Consider the following 17564-nt stretch of genomic DNA (forward strand, 5'->3'; position numbering starts at 1 on the left):
ATTGTCCAGCATATTGGTGCTTTTCATGCCATGTATATGTGCTCAGTTTGGAAATAGGAACTTGGTTGTTACATCTGCAGACCTTGCAAGCTGGAAGGCAAACTTGCTTCATTTCCTGCATGGACTTTATCACTGGTAATAAAGGCTTGTCTTCTCTAGTCATAATGCCTGTTCCTCCAGTGAGAGCAGGAATACCAGCTTTGTTTATGATTCACTAGAATGTATAGATCCAAATTACTTTCTGTTAGTGATACCGAGATAACTGGACTAAGAAGCAGTAACCTTTACTGTGGTTGTTGTTGTTATTCTGAAAGAGGCTGTGACAAAATACATAAAGGAAACAGACCTGCTGGTGCCAAAAAGTGCCATTTTTCCCAGAACAGACTTCAGGACTTTTGACAGGTACAGGAATGCTGGCACCATGCATCAGCGGCGGTGACTGTCCACCACCATTCTGAGTTCTGCCTGAGAAAAACCAGTTGCATCCAGTGTGCATTAACCCATTTAGTCTTACTAGTTACTCAATTAGACATTTACTAGTTTTCTTGCATATCATAATGTTACTGAAAGTCTGTTTTGAATGCACTTCGATCACTCTTCCAAACTGAAGCAGGAAGAGAGCATAGGTTCTGGATATGTTCTCTGCTTTTTATGTTGAAACTCCTTCCAATTTTGTTCTATGTAAAACCTCGGAAGATAGGATTGTGTATAGCAAATCTTAAAAAACAATGTGTCTGTTTAATTTATCATTTATCCTATCATCAGTTATATTTTCACAGTTTTTGTATTTGCCAAAACTCTGTTCATCTAGGTAGATTGTGTATCAGACTTCTGCTTGCTCTGTGAGGCTGTCAGCCATTTTAATAATTGTGTGTTTATTTTACTTTGATTGATTAGATTTTAGTTAATTTCTATTGTTGAATTGCTTTGGGCAAATGGCTTGTTGCAAACTTTCCTGCTGTTAGATTTGAGGAGAAAAAACTGTTTCATGCACATTGACTTGTACAGCTGCGTGAGTCCATCAGTGCAAACCCAGTAGCAGGATTGTGGTTTGGACCTGGAACAGAGAAGATAAGTCTGATCATTAATCTTTCTGAAATGAGAGAGAAGTTTCAAAATACCATGTACAGTCAGGTGCTTAAGGAAATGGTGAGGATATGACCCTTTCAACCCAAGATTGCTTGACTTGAATCCCAGTTTTTAAATTAAGGTAAACTAGTCAGACTACATTAGAAGGATGCTAATGTAGCCAGGAGGAAACTGTATTTTATTGGCAGCATACATTCTAGGGTTTACTAATAACTGGGTTGACCTGACTAGGTTTGCAGTTTGTTTTTAGAAAAATAAACAAACTTTCTGATTGCTTTTTATTGGCCCATTCCAGAATTCAGTGCGTCACAGTCATTGGTCTCCCTCTTAGTAAAAAATACAAAGCATCTTGACAGATACTCACCTATGACATAATCTTCAGTATGCTGGAACTGCTATTTATGGAAGAGAGATGAAAGGACTATCTTTCTGCCTTATCTTGCCTTTTCAAGAGTCTTTATTGACATTGTATGTCACTTTCCATAATAAGACTCTGTTTCCAGTGTCCAGAATTGAAACTATGATTCCTTAGTCTCACAGTTTTCTTGTGGTCAACAAAATACTTGATGACAGAGTAGCAAATAACCCTTCTGTCATGCTGGTTTGCATAAAGGATGCTGTTAGTTACTCCCTGACCTCAAGGAGGAATATATAAACGTTCCAGCTCTGGAGTTAGTTGTTATGGTTGATAACTACTGTGCCTGATAATAGAATTACTGAAGATTATTTATGTTTTCTCCCACCCCAAATAGACCTTTACTTACCAAGAAAATCTGTCTGAAAACATTATTTAAGTGGTTAAGTGTTAAAGTCCAACAATACTAGTGTGTCTTGTGCAGCCTTGCTATGACCTGCCTCTGCAAATGTACTGTGGGACTCTTTCATTACTTGGTGACGTGGTTTTTCATACAGTCCTTGATCCAGCCAGCCTGTTCTGAGGATGAATTAGGTTCTGTAGTATGGGAGAGTCTTGTTCGTAAGCAGTTAGTGGAAGGTGTGCAGCAGCTGAGAGCTTCTCAGCACAAGAAAAAGGAGTCTCATGACAGATAGTCAAACAGTGCCCGGGAGAATAAAACTCAATCCTCAGATTCACCAGAGTTCACACAGAAGAGGAAGGTGTGAAGCGCTTTGCTTAAGCAGAAGTTTTGGAGATGGTCAGCAATTCCCCATTTGCACGTTCCCCATTTTTTGTAATCTCAGTTTAACACCTGATTTACAGAAGTGGTTGGTATTCATGTCTCCAGCTGAAATTGTTGAGAGCAATGCCTTAAATATATAAAGTGCTATGTGACGCTCAGTCCTCTGAAAAACTAGGCGCATGTGACCCAAATTAGTGTATTCAATTTTCAGCTTAATCTCTTAGCACCAAGTAACTCATCTGTAAAACAAGGACAATGTTTTTCCTCCAAAAGAATTTGCTGAACTTGAATTGCAGAGTGTTTGTGACACAATCGAAGACCGCAGTGATTAGATTGTACGTATCATGGAAAAATGCCGTAGTTTTTGTATCAGGATTTGAATACTATTCCATGAATGTCTCTCTAGTCCATCAGCTAAGCAACAAAATTTTCAAAAATATCTTCTTGAAATTTGCATGTCCATTTGTACAACAAATGAAAAGAAGTTCTCATGGAAGAATACTGTATGGTTAAGCACTTCACAGCTGTATCACATTCAAAACTCACTGAAGAAATGAATGTTAACCAGGCAGGCTAGCATTTGGCATTTCCTAATACTTAAATTAATCACACTTCAATCTTAATAATATTCATTTTATATTGTTTATGTGAAATGTTATAGAAAGTAAACGAACTGTACATCAAAGACCATTTAATGAGAAATTCATATTTTCAGCAGATGATAGACATATTACAAATCTGAGTATACCTCTGAGGAAATAATGATAGATATAAGCTGGGTTTTGAATAAAAAGATCACATAAAAATTGACACAAACTTGACATAACAATTACCCTTTCAAATAGCACAATATGGGTAGTTTTGTTGTTTTTAGTACTATTATTTATAAATTCATTCATGACATAACATCAGGACTTTTTTAGGTAACCAGTGACCTAATAGATTTTTAGGAGCTTTCTGTTTAGTATAACTTAGCTGCTTCTACTTGCAGCTTATATATAGTAGTAACTAGTTATTGTTACTAATTTGTCATCAGTGAGAAATAAGCTATAATTACACATTCTTTTTTTTTTTTTTTTAATTCCAGATTTCTTTTACAATACATATTCTGTTCAGGCATGTGAACTTTGTTAAACTGTCCAGGTAAGAAAAATATGCATAGTCACCCTTAGTTCACAAAAATGTTTTTCAAACATTAGGCAACTAATTCTGAGGGATTGATGTTATACATTCTTGGAGAAAATCTACAAATCTATTCTAAAAATGTTAAAAATGCTGTTGCCAGTTTCTAATAAAAAAGGTTTAAATTTACTGACTTTATTATTTTTGGTTAGGAAATGAGGGTTTTTTTTTTCCCCTGATGTCCTTAATTTTATTCTTTCTATGCATTCTTTTCTCTTGTTGTCCTAGTTTCTTCATAGTTTGTGTTGGTATTAATGATTTTTGAAAGTCTTACAAATGAGCTTTTTTTTGTTGGATGCTGTGAATCTTCCTCTGCCTACCAGAATATCAGCATTGCAAACAGGATTGTCTTTGAGAAAACCAGAGATGATACTTTAATAACCTAGGAATGGCACAGCAACAGTAGGGTGGCTGCCAGGAGCTGACGGTAGCTTTAGAAATTTATAAACACCATTTCTGTAAAGCTGAAATTAATAAAATGCAATTATGGAATGAATACTGCAATTAATGGTCTGGTTACCTGTAAAAAGCTTCTGGGTACCAAAAAATCATGACAAAACAACAATTTGAAATCTTACTGTGTGCAGATTGGTAGGCTGACTAGTATCAGAKTTCAGGGCTTTTACCTGTTTAATACCTGCTTGACTGATTGTTTTGTGCTTTAGGTACTGTTCTAAAAAAAGCATTTTCTTTGGTCCTCTCTCTTATTGTTATGTACTTTATTGATACATTAGTGCGATACCATGTGTATGCAGTAGAGTTTAAATATTGCCTACACCTAATCCCATCATTTTTTGATGCTTTTTCTGAAATCATCTGATAGTTTGTTGAGAGAGAAAAGACAAAACGATTTACAGATACAATTTCTTAGAGACTGTTCTGCTCACAGACTTTGCCTTAGATGTGCATTTCAGTAGATTTATCCTAACTCTGGTTAAAATAACTAAATGAAGATGAAAAGGGAAATATGCACTGAACGATCCTGTGTAAATATTTCTCTTGTTCCGTGTTGTAGTGATCCGTGACTCTAACGCTTCATCAGTAATGTTAACTTCATCTTTATTTGTGGCTCTTTATTTGTTCTGTGGTGCCACTGATACCTAGAAAGCTTCCTCAATCTCAGTTATCTAAGGAGAAATCTCCTTCCTTTGGATCTTCTCCTGAAAATTTCCTTCAAACCCACTGTTTCCAGGTATTCCTTTATTTCCTTTAAAAAAACTGAGTATAGACCTCAAGTACTGCTGTCATCTACATTTCCCAAGTGTGATATTCCTGGATTTTGTTTGCAAGTTAGTCTGCAATCAGTCTTGTAAACAGGGAGTGAAACCTTGGTTTAGAAAAACAGTTACTGATTTTGAATGTTAACCTTGAGTACTTATTAAAGACAACTGATAGTACCAGATGGGTGAAAAGGGGCAAATGATCAAGGAGCTAAACTTGCATTCTTTTTTTTCTAACCTGAGCTGTCTTCATCTGGGCCCTGCAAGTGTCCAGATCAGTCATTATTCCAAGTTTCTTCTTCATGCTCGAAAATTTTTTGATGATATAAGCTGCAAGTATCAAAAATAAATAGATCAGATTAATAATAGAATTTTAACTGTTCCAGCAAAACCACAACTGGTGACACAGCTATTCAGTATTTCTGCTGTTCTTAATATAAAGATGTCTCCTGGACAGCTTGTCATGTCACTGCCCTTTCAAATATAAATTCTAATGAAATTGTAATGCTTAGATTGATCTGGAATAATAATTGATTTATTCATCAGTGTGTAAAATGTGAGAAAGATAATCATTATGGCTAAAATAACAAAATTCATTCCTTTTTTTAAAGTCTTTGTTTCTCTAAGTATCATTAATCATTATGATAAAACAAAAATCAATATATTTCAGTAAGATTTCTCTAAGCCTGTCTTTAAAACAACCTTATCATTTTATTTTATTAAAAGAATGAAGTTCATCATGATCATCTAACCTGCATTCTTAGTGAAGCCTCAAACCTGTTCCTTCTAGTTTTTCTCCTTCCTTACTCAGGCTCCTACTCCCCAAAATCATCTAGTCTGAGCCCCTAGTTGCTGGATAAAATATTAGACAAGCAAATCATTTTTTAAGAAGTAGTTGCTAAAGCCAGCAGTCCAACAACAGAGACTAGTCCCTGAAAAAGAGTTATGTAGGTAGAAACTGTTTACTGTTCTTACTGGCTTTGTTTATGGTTTCTTTTCCTTGCTAAGGATGATTGTAGCATTTAAGTAATAGAGAAACAATCCTACAGTAACTATTTCTGCTCCTGCCGTAAATGGATTGGATCCCAGTTTATGCACGTGTCTGAGGTGAGGTAAGGGCTTTGGCTGGATATGGGTGATGATGAGCACACAGAGTGCAGAGCTGATCTTTTCTACCTATAGTGAAATAGGAGCTAATTTGGCACCTTTCACATCTCTCTACCAACTTAAACATTAATTGAAGTATTTCAAGATAATTTGTGCCTCTTTTTCCGCACCCTGCCCTGCTGGTTTTTGTGGTTTAGGATGCTCTGAATCTAAACAATTGCCTAGTGATTTAAAGCCCAATTCAGTCACAGTCAAATAGACACTAGTAAAACTGAGACCTAATTGGTATAGGTCTGTAAACCAAGCACTAGATATTTTTCATATGTTTAGCCACTGCTGTATGAGCAGGGCCCCTTGAGAGACTGAGGCATTGGGTTGCTATTGCAATGCTGAACAATAATGGAATTTACTGCAGATACTATCAACAATAATTCTTACAACAATTAGCTCTCTGGCAACATGCAATATTTTAAAGTTTGCAAGCCTGCTAGTATTCTCTGAGGCATGGAAAGCTTGCTGAAAGTATGGGTTTATCATTAGTACACAATTTCTGTACAGTGCACAGATGTGGACCAAATATAACATAGAAAATGCAACCCAAAAATAATCATTTTTATTTCTTTCACTTTAACCCTACATTTTATGCATTTTTGTGCAACTGATGACATCTTCTGTCTTTATTATAGGGGGTGAATTTGAGGTCTAAGTGAATATTAAATGCTCTAAATAGTTATTTTGGGAAAAAAAAGTTTTAAAAGTATAAACCTGAAGAGCTCTGGTAACTATCGATACAAAATTGCTTCAGAGATTGTTGGAATGCCAACAGTACTTGAGCCCCTTCAAAATGTTTAGAAATGTTAACATCTTAAGACTATTCTAGCACATGGAGTTAATGGTGGCCACAGAGCACGGTCACTGAGAGTGAAAACAGGATTCACAGTTTTCGCACGGGAGCTGTGATTGCCAGCGGTATGCTCGTCTGCGCAAGAAGCAGAAACAGCACCACGTGCTTCAGCTAATCACTCGCCACTCAAGTTTCAAAAACAGACAGCGATCAGTTCACAAACAAATTACAAACCAAAACRTATTCAAGCCAGTACAAACTAAACAAATGGCTGTCTACTAATTACAGTTTACTTAAGCCACCTCTGAAACACCTGATCCTTACCTCTCTCTGAGACACAGTGCCGGACTAGTTGGCCTTAGCTTCCATGCTGTTTGGCGGTTTCCGCGTTATTATTATTTTGGAGTCGTGAATGGTGTGAAACTGTGTGCTGTTACTGTGCACAGGGGTGAGTTTCCTACAGAATCAGTAAGAGGTGAGATTGTTTCAGTTTGCCGTTGAATAATTAACAACCAGAAGAAAAACAAAAGCATATGCTCAAGTATGTACTGGGTTATTCTTGCGTCTGTACTCAGAATTCCATACCTCTTTTGGCTAGTGCAGAACGTACTTTGAAAGGCAGTATTGTTATTGAAAGAGTGCAATTTCATTCATGTGCTAATAGTTTTCACTATTGAAAATATTTTAATTTAGAAATATTTCTCATAATGCCCAGCCACAAGTAATTGCTCTTCTGGGCCCTTTGTCTTAATCAATGACAAAAATACATGAATATATATGTTTCGAGAGAGACTTTAAATGAAGGCATTTGTTAAAAGGGCTATTTCTTTTTCAGCTTGGCTATGCAAGAATATGAAGGAGTTTGAAACAAGTAATTATAAGAAGATTACTTGTGAATCTCACTGTAACTAACATGTCATTTTGGTATGCTGTGAGAGTAATTCTCTTTGGTTTATGTCAGTAATGGTAATCCCCAGAACTCCCGTTAATTTCATCTATAGATTTTCATTTGCAGTATTTTTAATTAATGACTCCCATTTTCCCTTCTTACGTAGTAATAGCTGCTGGTAGCTACACTATGTCCTGTGGGTAACTGGGATAACAGGTGTTTCCAAAGTTCTTGCTACTCTGAACTGGCTTTCCTCAAGGTGATACCACATACATCAGTCTTTTCCAAGCAGGAGATAATCATCAAAAGTTCTCCCTCGCTTTGATCATCCACTTTGTGCATTCTAGGTCAGATATTACTCCSATATAGTTAAAATACAACTTGAGTGATAGTGGATCAAGCTGTTTGTATGCAGATCTCACCCGGGCAATAACAGGAGAYTCTTCCCTGGAAGGACAGACGTTAAGGGAGCCAGTTAGAGAAGGGAAACTCTGCCTTCATTAGCTAATCAGGGCTGTGTTCCCAGCCAACTGCACATATTCAAGAAGTTAGGATCCCAAACCAAATCTGCCTTCAAGCAGCTGTGCCACTAAACATTCTCTTTATGTTTTTTAAGTGAAAATCTGAATTTTTGTGACCTTTTGAAATGAAGTGCAAACTTGAGAACAATAAGTTCTAATGTGTAAGAAATGCACAGTATCTCTGTTTCTGTGCTGTGTCTGTTGACTTAGGAAAGTCTAACTATATCAAAGGGTCTCAAGCTAATTACTATTTTTTTTTTGGGGGGGGTATTCTTTATGTGTAAACGTCATGTCTTAAATCATTAGCATATTGGACTCCAGCCTTGGAGCTACATCCATGCAGAGAAGGCCCTTGTGTTCAAGAAAGGTTTTGTCGGGTCTTCGTACAACCACAGGAGGCCAATTGCAGCGTCAGGATCTTGATAAACTTAGTAGCTCTTTTTTTCCCCGGCCATCCATCTTGCAAARTTTGATTATTTCTTCAATGCTTCAGCTGTTGGATGTGAACAGAACTCCTGCTTTCTTTAACTTTAGCATTAGTAGCTACAAAAGACTTTTTAAAAGACTGATTCTGACTTTTAAATCTTGGACATTTCTGAAAGTATTTATAAAAGCATCCAAGGCTCAAGAGTAAGAACCAGTCTTCTTTCTTTCATCTCATAATTTTTGCAATATTCTTATGGTTGTTACTGGAGGCAGAAGGAAAGAAGAGCCCTAAGAGATATTTTCCTATGTAATTATACTAAATTGTATTAATTTAAAAATCTTCAMAAATATTAAAGGTTATCCTCTGCAATGCTTTCATTCTTCATTTTGTGTTTTCTTGTTTTTGTGAGGAAATGCCAGATGAAACATAAATTACTGGTATTGAAGTTGGCTATGTCTGTATTTCAGAAGAAAAAATGTCTATGAAAGAAAAAACGTCCCAASTTTCAGAAGAAAAATCTCCCCAATTTTAGTTCTGTAGAGCTTCAAAATTGCTTTTAAAAATTGGTGAGAAACATCAGAATAGGACACTATGTACTTCTTTTYTTCTGAACTAGTTCAGTACGGTAGTATTTCAGAAATTACAGGAGCTATGAAAAGGGAACTACAAGCCTCATCTTGGAACAGTGGAACCATAACTTCTGTGGCTTTAGCATTTTCTTAACATGAAGAACTGGATGAGATGCTAACTTGCTTCATGTTTTATAGTATCTTAAAATCTGTCGTATGTCCAAAGGCTTAGTTTTAAGTAGTTTTTCCTGGAAGATTTAAGGGAAAATTTCATCTAAATATACCAGCAGTATGATTATTTAGTTTGAATTGATATTATCAGGAAGTTATTTTTATTACTACGGCTTTAATGTCCAAAGAGTTATTTGCTTAGTTTTCCTAATACRTAGCAAAAGTGAACAGCTGTTTTACAATTGTATTACTGATTTCTCAGTAATTTCACAACACTATATTGACAGCTTTGCTGTCTGATCTAATGGAATGTAACTAGGCAAATTATCAAGATAAAAAGTGCAAAAAGGATAGAGAAGAAAGGTTTTCTAAAAATGAGTTTAAATATTTTCCATCCTTTTTTACAACTGCCTTGCTGGAAACATCACCAGCTATAATAAATTAAAGAAGTTAAATTACAGAGTTCTGTGTGCCAACTCTGTCCTAGAACAGTAATATTTTTAAAGTTTTGTATCTTACTAACTCGTTATGATTGTAGAACAAACCAAAAAAGCTGTTTACCAAGCATAACTAATTCTTCTTGAATTGATAGTGCACTGTAAAGAAACTATATTAAAAGAAAGTTGCTTATGTTAGAAGGTTAAGCGTATGAAAGCAACGAAATGGCAGACAGAGATCTAAATCTGCTCCRTGTATATCTCAGTGAAGACTGAATGCCTAGGGCCCACTAGAAAATGACAATACTGTAATGCAGATTAAAGTATATCTTAGTCTTCTTGAAATTCAGTGATTGTAATGTGTTCTTCATGTAATTAAGGGTAAACAGAATAGAAGCTTAACTMTTGCAAGGTGTAGTTGCCTGTATGTTTAATGGCATCTTGTGTAATATAAGAAAAACATCAATCTTGAAGCCCARAGATCTTTTTTGGCTTCTGGCTTGCTTGTTTGTGTTACCTTGCAAAACTGAGGTAACAGTTTGGGGGGGTTTGGGGGGATTTTTTTCCCCCAATGTAATAATTTGATAACTGTGATCAGCCCTTACGCTTGAGCTGCTTTGTCAGCTTGGCCTCACAAGATCTGTGGTGCTATTTCTGCTTTGCACTGCAAATGGGTATGAAACCAAATTCCAAAATACCACCACCTAATAGAAAAGAATTCATTCACAGAGATAACGAGAACAGGTATGTACAGCTTTGGGTTTTCTTGGTCTACTGCTGTTGGATAAGCAGCATACTTTTTTAATAGARGAAATATAACAACCATTAATTCTTATATATCTAATTTTATACTTGTTAGAGAGAAGTGGGGAGTGGAGAACAGAGGAGATAAAAAATGTGCTAGAGAGGTGTATAATACAAAGRTTAAGGACATAAGCATATCCTTTGTTTCAGAATTCTTTATCTGAATTTTTTTGTTGTTGTTTAAATTCTTCAAACATTCTTCATGATTGTTCTCTATGCCTCTTTTTCTAAGCTCATCTTCTGCAGGTTGTTCATGGACTCATGTTTGCACTGTATATGGACTCTCAGTATGTCTGTAATTGAGGCATTATTCAGAGAGAAGAGAAGAGCTTAACAAGAGTGTATGTGTGGGAATGATAGAGGGTGAACTGGAGCATCGTTTCTCATTACAGGACACAGCTTCCGAGGATGTGATTTGTGTGAAGGCTTTCAGTTTTTCTCACCAAACTATTTCTTCATGTCTCTCTGGGTTGTATTGCTTTTGGAGTCACCACAATTTACCTTCTCAAATCATACTCAAAATGCCTGAAGTAGCTGCAAGTGTGCTGGATTGGGTCCATTGAATTTGCAGATGCCAGATGTATTGGGAGTGACAATGCAAAATCAATATGTACACAATGCAATTTAAAGGAAAATATTATGCAAATATATTTAAGTGTGACACTTTAAAAGGTAGTTACGTTTTAGATACATTCATTATTTTCTTCCTTGAATATCAAGTACTTCTTCCCTCCTGCCATCTCTCCCTTGTTTTCACTTGCTGTGATGGTTAGGTGTCATATTGCTGTCATAATGCTATGACTAGGCTTTTAGGTTAGTAGAACCTTGCATATTCTGCATTTATATTTGTGTTCAGTATTTTTAAAACAACAGATTATTCATTTAGACTTGGGTCTTTAAAGTCATATTTTAAAATATATTCCCTCCTGTGGGGCAGATTCTGAATTGCTTTTACTGAATTTCTAGTATACAGCATGTCTGCATTTTACCCCTAAGCAGTATATATATATAAAAAAAAGTATAGTGACTGACGTTAAGTTCTGTCTGCCCTGCTGCTTCAGACTTAACTTTGTGCATATTATGGTGTCAGCCACTTCATAAAGGAGGTGGCAAATCTATGTTCTTAGGCTTTGATGGTGGTGGTAGTTCATTTGTAGGTCACCTAACACACCAAACTAACAGCACTGTTAAACGATAACTGTGAATTTTTTTCCTTGGAATTTTATCAGAGAGGTAGATCAAACTCTTGTAATCACTTGCAGTGCACCTTTCAAACTTTAGCTGTACAGTTCTGTATTAAAATAAGGAGCCATTGTAGTTAAAAAAAAATGGCAAGCATACTTAGGCAGGCCATCTCTTTCTACACCTGCCTGCCTCACACAAATACATACTTTTTTTTTCCGTCTTTGTAAACATTTGTGAGCTTTAATACTGAATTTACATGTCATTTAATACCAACATGGCTGTGCTCTTAACTACTGTGATATCTTTCTGCCCATCAAATAAAAGCAAGCTTAGGATAGCTGGGAAAAATACTTCTCTGAATAAAGACCTTGGCAGGTTGGTTTCTTCTTGTTCTTGCTACTGTGGAGAGGCTCCACGRCTTCATGTTAGGAAAGTGGCAATGCGCTTCCTTTGAAAGACTTGCTTCAAATCTGAAAGCCTGCTCTTATTRTAATATCAACCTTGTGTTTTTGAAGAGGAGTAACAGCAAAGTCAGGAACTCTGTGAGCATCTCTTAGGTGCAGGGGGCAGAAGTTGCACGAGAAGATCCATACGTGTAACATAGTGCACCAAGCATAGCCCTCCTTTCCTCTCAGCCATCACAAGCAATGCTTGTGCTCTGTCACCAAGGTAAATTTTATCTGTGAATGTACTTACTCATATGAGTAGTCCCTTTATTTTTGTAACTATAAATCAAAAGTTTAGATTTGCTTATTATTAATACCATGCATTATGCTTGATTTTCTATTTGCATGTAGACACCATAATGTTAGGCATGCACGTTCACTTGCAAATCATATAAGAGCAGTTATAGACTAAAAACATAACATTGACAAAAATTAGGAAGAGAGAGATTAATATACTTGCAGTGAAGATCAGAGATATTACTTGGAGGCATAATAATAAATTAAGCAATGGACTGGGTGTAAGCCTGTATCAATAGTGCATGTAGCTGCAATGACAGCCTTATGAAAATGTTAGCAACATCATCGTTAGGTATGTTAACATTTCCAATTTAAGCAGGACTAGTATCCTCTTACACATTTGAAATGATTAAATTTTATCTGTGAATTTAACAGAATATTATGTGGAACATTGCATTTTCTGATGTTTTTCCATCCAAATTTGCTTTAAATATAACTTTAAGATCCTACCTATTTCTCCAGCAGAAAACCCACAAGCCGCAAATTTCACACAGGAGCATTCACAATTCTGAATAAAACAAACAAAATTACTCTTTTATAAAGAATTATAAAATATTTATACAAATTATAAATTTAACATGTTTATATAATCTATATAATAATATATAAATCTATATAATAATTATATAAAATTTTAACCGGGAATATATATGTRTATATATATATAAAAGACRTATATATAGTATTTGTTACTTATGATAAAGTTTTATCATCTAGTATCTTGAGTCAGCAAAAGCAAATATTTTATTTGTATCTGTGCTAAGGTTGCCCTCTCTGTACTCAAAATCATCTAAATCACATATTTTTCTACTTTTAAAACTTCATAATTATTGGTATAGAAAGTTGTGTGAAGTTAGGAAGTAGGACTCTTTAAGACATGATACCAGAAGTAAAAGATTGATCAAAACTTTGGCGATTTAGGTATGTTTGATATTTTGAAGGGAGAACAACAGAAAAGAATAAGAATGTGTTTAAACTGGTATTAAATTCAAAGAGAAGAATGTAAATTGAACTAAGAATGTTAGTGGCCAGGTATCCAAATAAACCAGTTTGATGATRAGAAGATACAAAATGTAGATGACATAGATTATAATTTTCTTCACACATAGTGTTTTAGCAAGAACAAGGAGATTAATTAAAGTTCGTATGTTAGAATAAATCTGTGTGGTCAAGTATTTGGATGGCAATTAAATAATCCTAAAAGGTGTATAATCKTATCAGAATAATAGGCTTGATTATATAGAGTAAAAGAATTCATGTTAACCGTGTTGTCATTTAAATGATATGTTGTCGATGTAGTGTGTGCCTGGCAAATAAGTTCTCTCAAAGCACAGAAATCCAAATTGGTAGAGAAGATAAAACTAGAAGAATGAAAATACTTTATTCTATAGGTTATTATACTGCTCTTACCATCAGATTATCKGGCTACTTTCCAGCAGTGCATTAAACTGTAGGATTAACATCTGTTGCTTAGCGCTCTGCTATTGCATTATGAATCTTGCAGACTTGAAGAAAGGAGGAGCAGAGAAGCTGCTGAAACTAGCTTAAATTTTAACAAATTTTGCGTGTGAAAATGTAAATTAAAATAGGAGGGAAGAGTAATAATCATGAAAATGATATCCAGGTAGGTGAAAGAGAACAGATTTAGATATCGGCTGATGCTGCAAAGACTTTTGGAAGCGAAGGATAGTAAGGAGCTGCCATTTGATCCATGAATGTTGCTGTCTATTTCAAGAGTAGTTCAGAAATGTGCAAGAGACTATTAAAAGAGACAACAACATAAAAGGCCAGAATTTTAGACTAGTAGATTTTAATCAGCCCAATATTTGGAAAAGAGCAGGGTTTCTAAATCTGTTATCTTTAAACTCTGCTGTGGAATTATTTCCAGAGCAAAAGCAGTTTTAGAAAATCTTTACTTCAGTAAATACTACTGTGTTCAGCAAGGAATTTTGATATCTGAGAAATGTACTCTTCTAAATAAGCAATATTGAAAAGATACCTAGAAAATCTGCATTTAGAATACTCTGAGTATTAAAGGGATAACAGAAGCAAATCTAATTAAACTAAAAAATAAAGCTGTGTTCAGTATATGGAAAAAGCAAACAGCTTAAAATATATAAACAATCAGGGACTCAGAGACCTCTGAAAAYAATCAGTCAAAAATTAGAAGACTGTAGGCTAAAAAGATCTCAAAGAGGAAGTGAAGAGACTATTTCAACCAAAAATAAAAGGAGTTTTCTTATATTTCAAAAACTGTGAAATTCTGCAGTATTTTAGTGTCAGTTTCTGCAGGAAGCTGCAATAAAATTCTATTTTTAAAGTAATTTAAAGATCTTGTGCGGCTTTTGAGTGAGTATAAATGAATAAAAGTTTTCTGAAGAAAAACCTCTGGAAACCTGTTTTTCTTAATATCTGAGATCAGTATATACTAAAGAAGTGGCTAATTAATAGAACTAATTCTTAAATGATATCAGACTTTAAAACTTCTTAAATTTTTTATACAGAATAACTGGAATTTAGTATTTCTTGTGTTTGGCTGCTTGATGCTTACGAATTTTAAGTGGAAAAGTGTCTGTTCAATCAAAGTAATTCAGAAAATGTGAAAAAMGTGTTTTTTCACAAAATACATGAGGACAGGGATTTCTTCTTTAAGGAGAACTCAACATTTTAATCCACACCTAACCATCTTAAAAATCTTCAAATTGCAGACGTGTTGGAAACATCCTGAGAACAGGATCTCTTTGGATTGTTTTCTTGCTGTATCACAGGTTATTTTGGAAGTGCCTCAAATGTCTTTCTTCTGGCTGTTACCCAGTTTTGACTTACATCAAATAGAAAATGACAGTTTTGTAACTTTTTCTTTAACCAGGAAGACCACAGAATTTGAAGACCATGTCCATCCCATCAATTACTTGAACTCATAAAATAGTGCAAGACTTGAACTTAAACCCAAATATCTAGTACAAATTTTATTGGATTTTTATCTAAGTCAGTTTATGCCAAATAGTTTCCCAGTTACAAATCCTGTAATGGCAAAGCTGCAGRTTTCGCTTGCTGTAATAGGTATTACTTACTACTTTGTATGAAATGAGGTATTTAGCAGTTCAAATAAATAATTTAGGACTTTAGATAGGAAAATGCTTGATGGTCCAGCCTGATTTGGACTCTAGGTAGACAGATACTTAYGTCCAGGCATACAGCCAGCAGGCTTCGGCCTCCGTTATGAAGCATCGCGTGTGCATAGCACCTCCAGGACCTCTGAAATCTGTTCGGTCACTACCTACGCTTTTTTGCAGACTTTAATGAATCACATTGCACAACCTGACCTCAAGGAGCACAATATRCTTTTAGTAGGATTGTTTCTCTCTTAATGTGCAGTGACTTATTGATTAGCCGTCCTCTCTAGAAGTGTGTATTTGCTCTGTAGTGATTTCCCACAGTTCTGTGGAGACAATACCACAAGCAGAAAGAAGGAATTACTCATCATCAATAACTCTTGTTCTTTGATAAGGTCCATTGATGGATGTTCTAGTTCATATTAATTTTGTATCTTACTGTTCTGATAATCTTTAAAGGCATCAGTGAAGTATAGGCGTTCTGTTGTGCTAGTGTTTTATGTATACATAATTAAAACAGCACAAGCTTTAGGCTCCCATACTGAAGATACTTCTGCATGTTTGATTGTATTGGTACAGATGGTTCCCTTAATTTCGGTGAGAATGATAATTGTAATAAATATGAGTAAGAGTTTGTACGATCAAGGCCTAGAGATCTTATACAGATCAGCTCCTCTTCTGGAGCATGAAAATAACAGGTTCTTCACTGGACATCCTGAGTAAAGGATGCATATTGCATACTTTGTGCATAACATTAAATTCAATAGACTATATATTGTTAAAATCCATATAGGAAACTGGCATTCTATATGAAAGTTTCCTCCTCCTAGCTGACAATCCCATTGCTGTTATTAATCCTTTGATACTAGAACTAGATCCTATCTGCAGAACTTAATGTCTTGTTAACTGAGGGGACTGCTTTCAAAATGCTGTATTCCATTTCTCTCCTGCTTGATAAAAGCTATCCAGAGCTGCATTCCAGAAATCTGGTTGCTATGTTTCGTGCTCTGCAAGCATTGGTTACCATAGTGTTTTAGAAAAACACCTTTTCAGGAAGCAGATACATAATCGAGTATAGTCCACAGAAGTTGTGCTGAATGAGCCATCTGTTAACAAGTTAAAAGTAATGTGTTTGTTGATTAAATGATTAGTACTCTTTAAATTCCTGTTACAATCAGAGAAATGTAAAAAAAGAGGACTTGAGAATATCTTCTACAGCATCCCTTTATATACCCTGAAGTTGGCTACCCTTGGAATATACCTTATTGTGAATGTCTTGTGTCAGGAAAATAAACTCAGCCCTTCAACAGCTCGGGCTTTCTAGAGAGCAACCTAGACAATGCACTCTACCTAGACTGCACGCRTTTCTTCAGATACTGCACCTCTGACCCACCGGTACAATTAATGCCTGCTGTCCTGGCTTTGCAGACAAGCCAGGATGAGTCCAGTACTGATCAAAGAGCAGTATAGTCATACTGGATCGCTCTTACTTAAATCAAAGGACATTTTRCATGCTATTGTAATATTAAATGCAAATTTCTGTCTTTGATCTCAAAGAACTAGGCATTATAGAAATGTATTTATACCATATTGGATATTTGAATGTCCTTAAGTCTATACAGTGTATGTAAACATTTACTAGTAGTATAAAATTCCAGAAAGATGTTGAAACATCTTTCAACAAGTACTTCAAGAGTCTGAAGTACTTGTGATAATTTGAAATGAGAAATAAAGGGTTTTGGCTTATTACTAGGGAAGATAAAAATACTTTCTGGTCTGATACATGACCATTGTTGKGCCTCTCAAATCCATCTTGTGCTGTTCAGACCTTCAGTAACAAGATTTTCAAACTAGGAACTAACAGACTATGCTAGCTGCTTTTATTTCATGGTTCAGCATATTTTGAGTTCTCCAATAATCATTTGGTGCTTGTTTATAATACATGTCACCCTTTGTCAAAGTCTGCAGCTTTCTGTTGGCTATCAAGTGTGAACTAAAACCATCTCTTAAGCTCAAGTGTCTTTTCAGCTGCACTATGGTAATACAGGCTGTGGTGTGGCTCCGGTCTCCCCCTCAATAAAACAATTTGATGTTAACATCAAATTCTCATTGATACATCTT

The 17564-nt window shown here is 35.4% G+C and overlaps 1 long non-coding RNA gene across 25 annotated transcripts in view; it reads left to right on the top strand.

Moving 5' to 3' along the window:
• LOC146587860 (uncharacterized) overlaps positions 1-17564 on the top strand; it is a 359490-nt gene that overhangs the window by 172337 nt on the left and 169589 nt on the right. For 20 of the 25 annotated variants that reach the window (XR_014897548.1, XR_014897547.1, XR_014897549.1 and 17 more), the window contains one exon: positions 3316-3371. The exons of the other annotated variants lie outside the window; for them this stretch is intronic. This is a non-coding gene — a long non-coding RNA (uncharacterized LOC146587860). The remainder of the gene's footprint in view (positions 1-3315; positions 3372-17564) is intronic. 25 annotated transcript variants of the gene reach the window in all.

The sequence above is a fragment of the Rhea americana genome, unplaced genomic scaffold (assembly GCF_003343005.1).
Source record: "Rhea americana isolate MKP2758 unplaced genomic scaffold, rheAme1 scaffold_56, whole genome shotgun sequence".
Lineage (NCBI taxonomy): Eukaryota > Metazoa > Chordata > Aves > Rheiformes > Rheidae > Rhea > Rhea americana.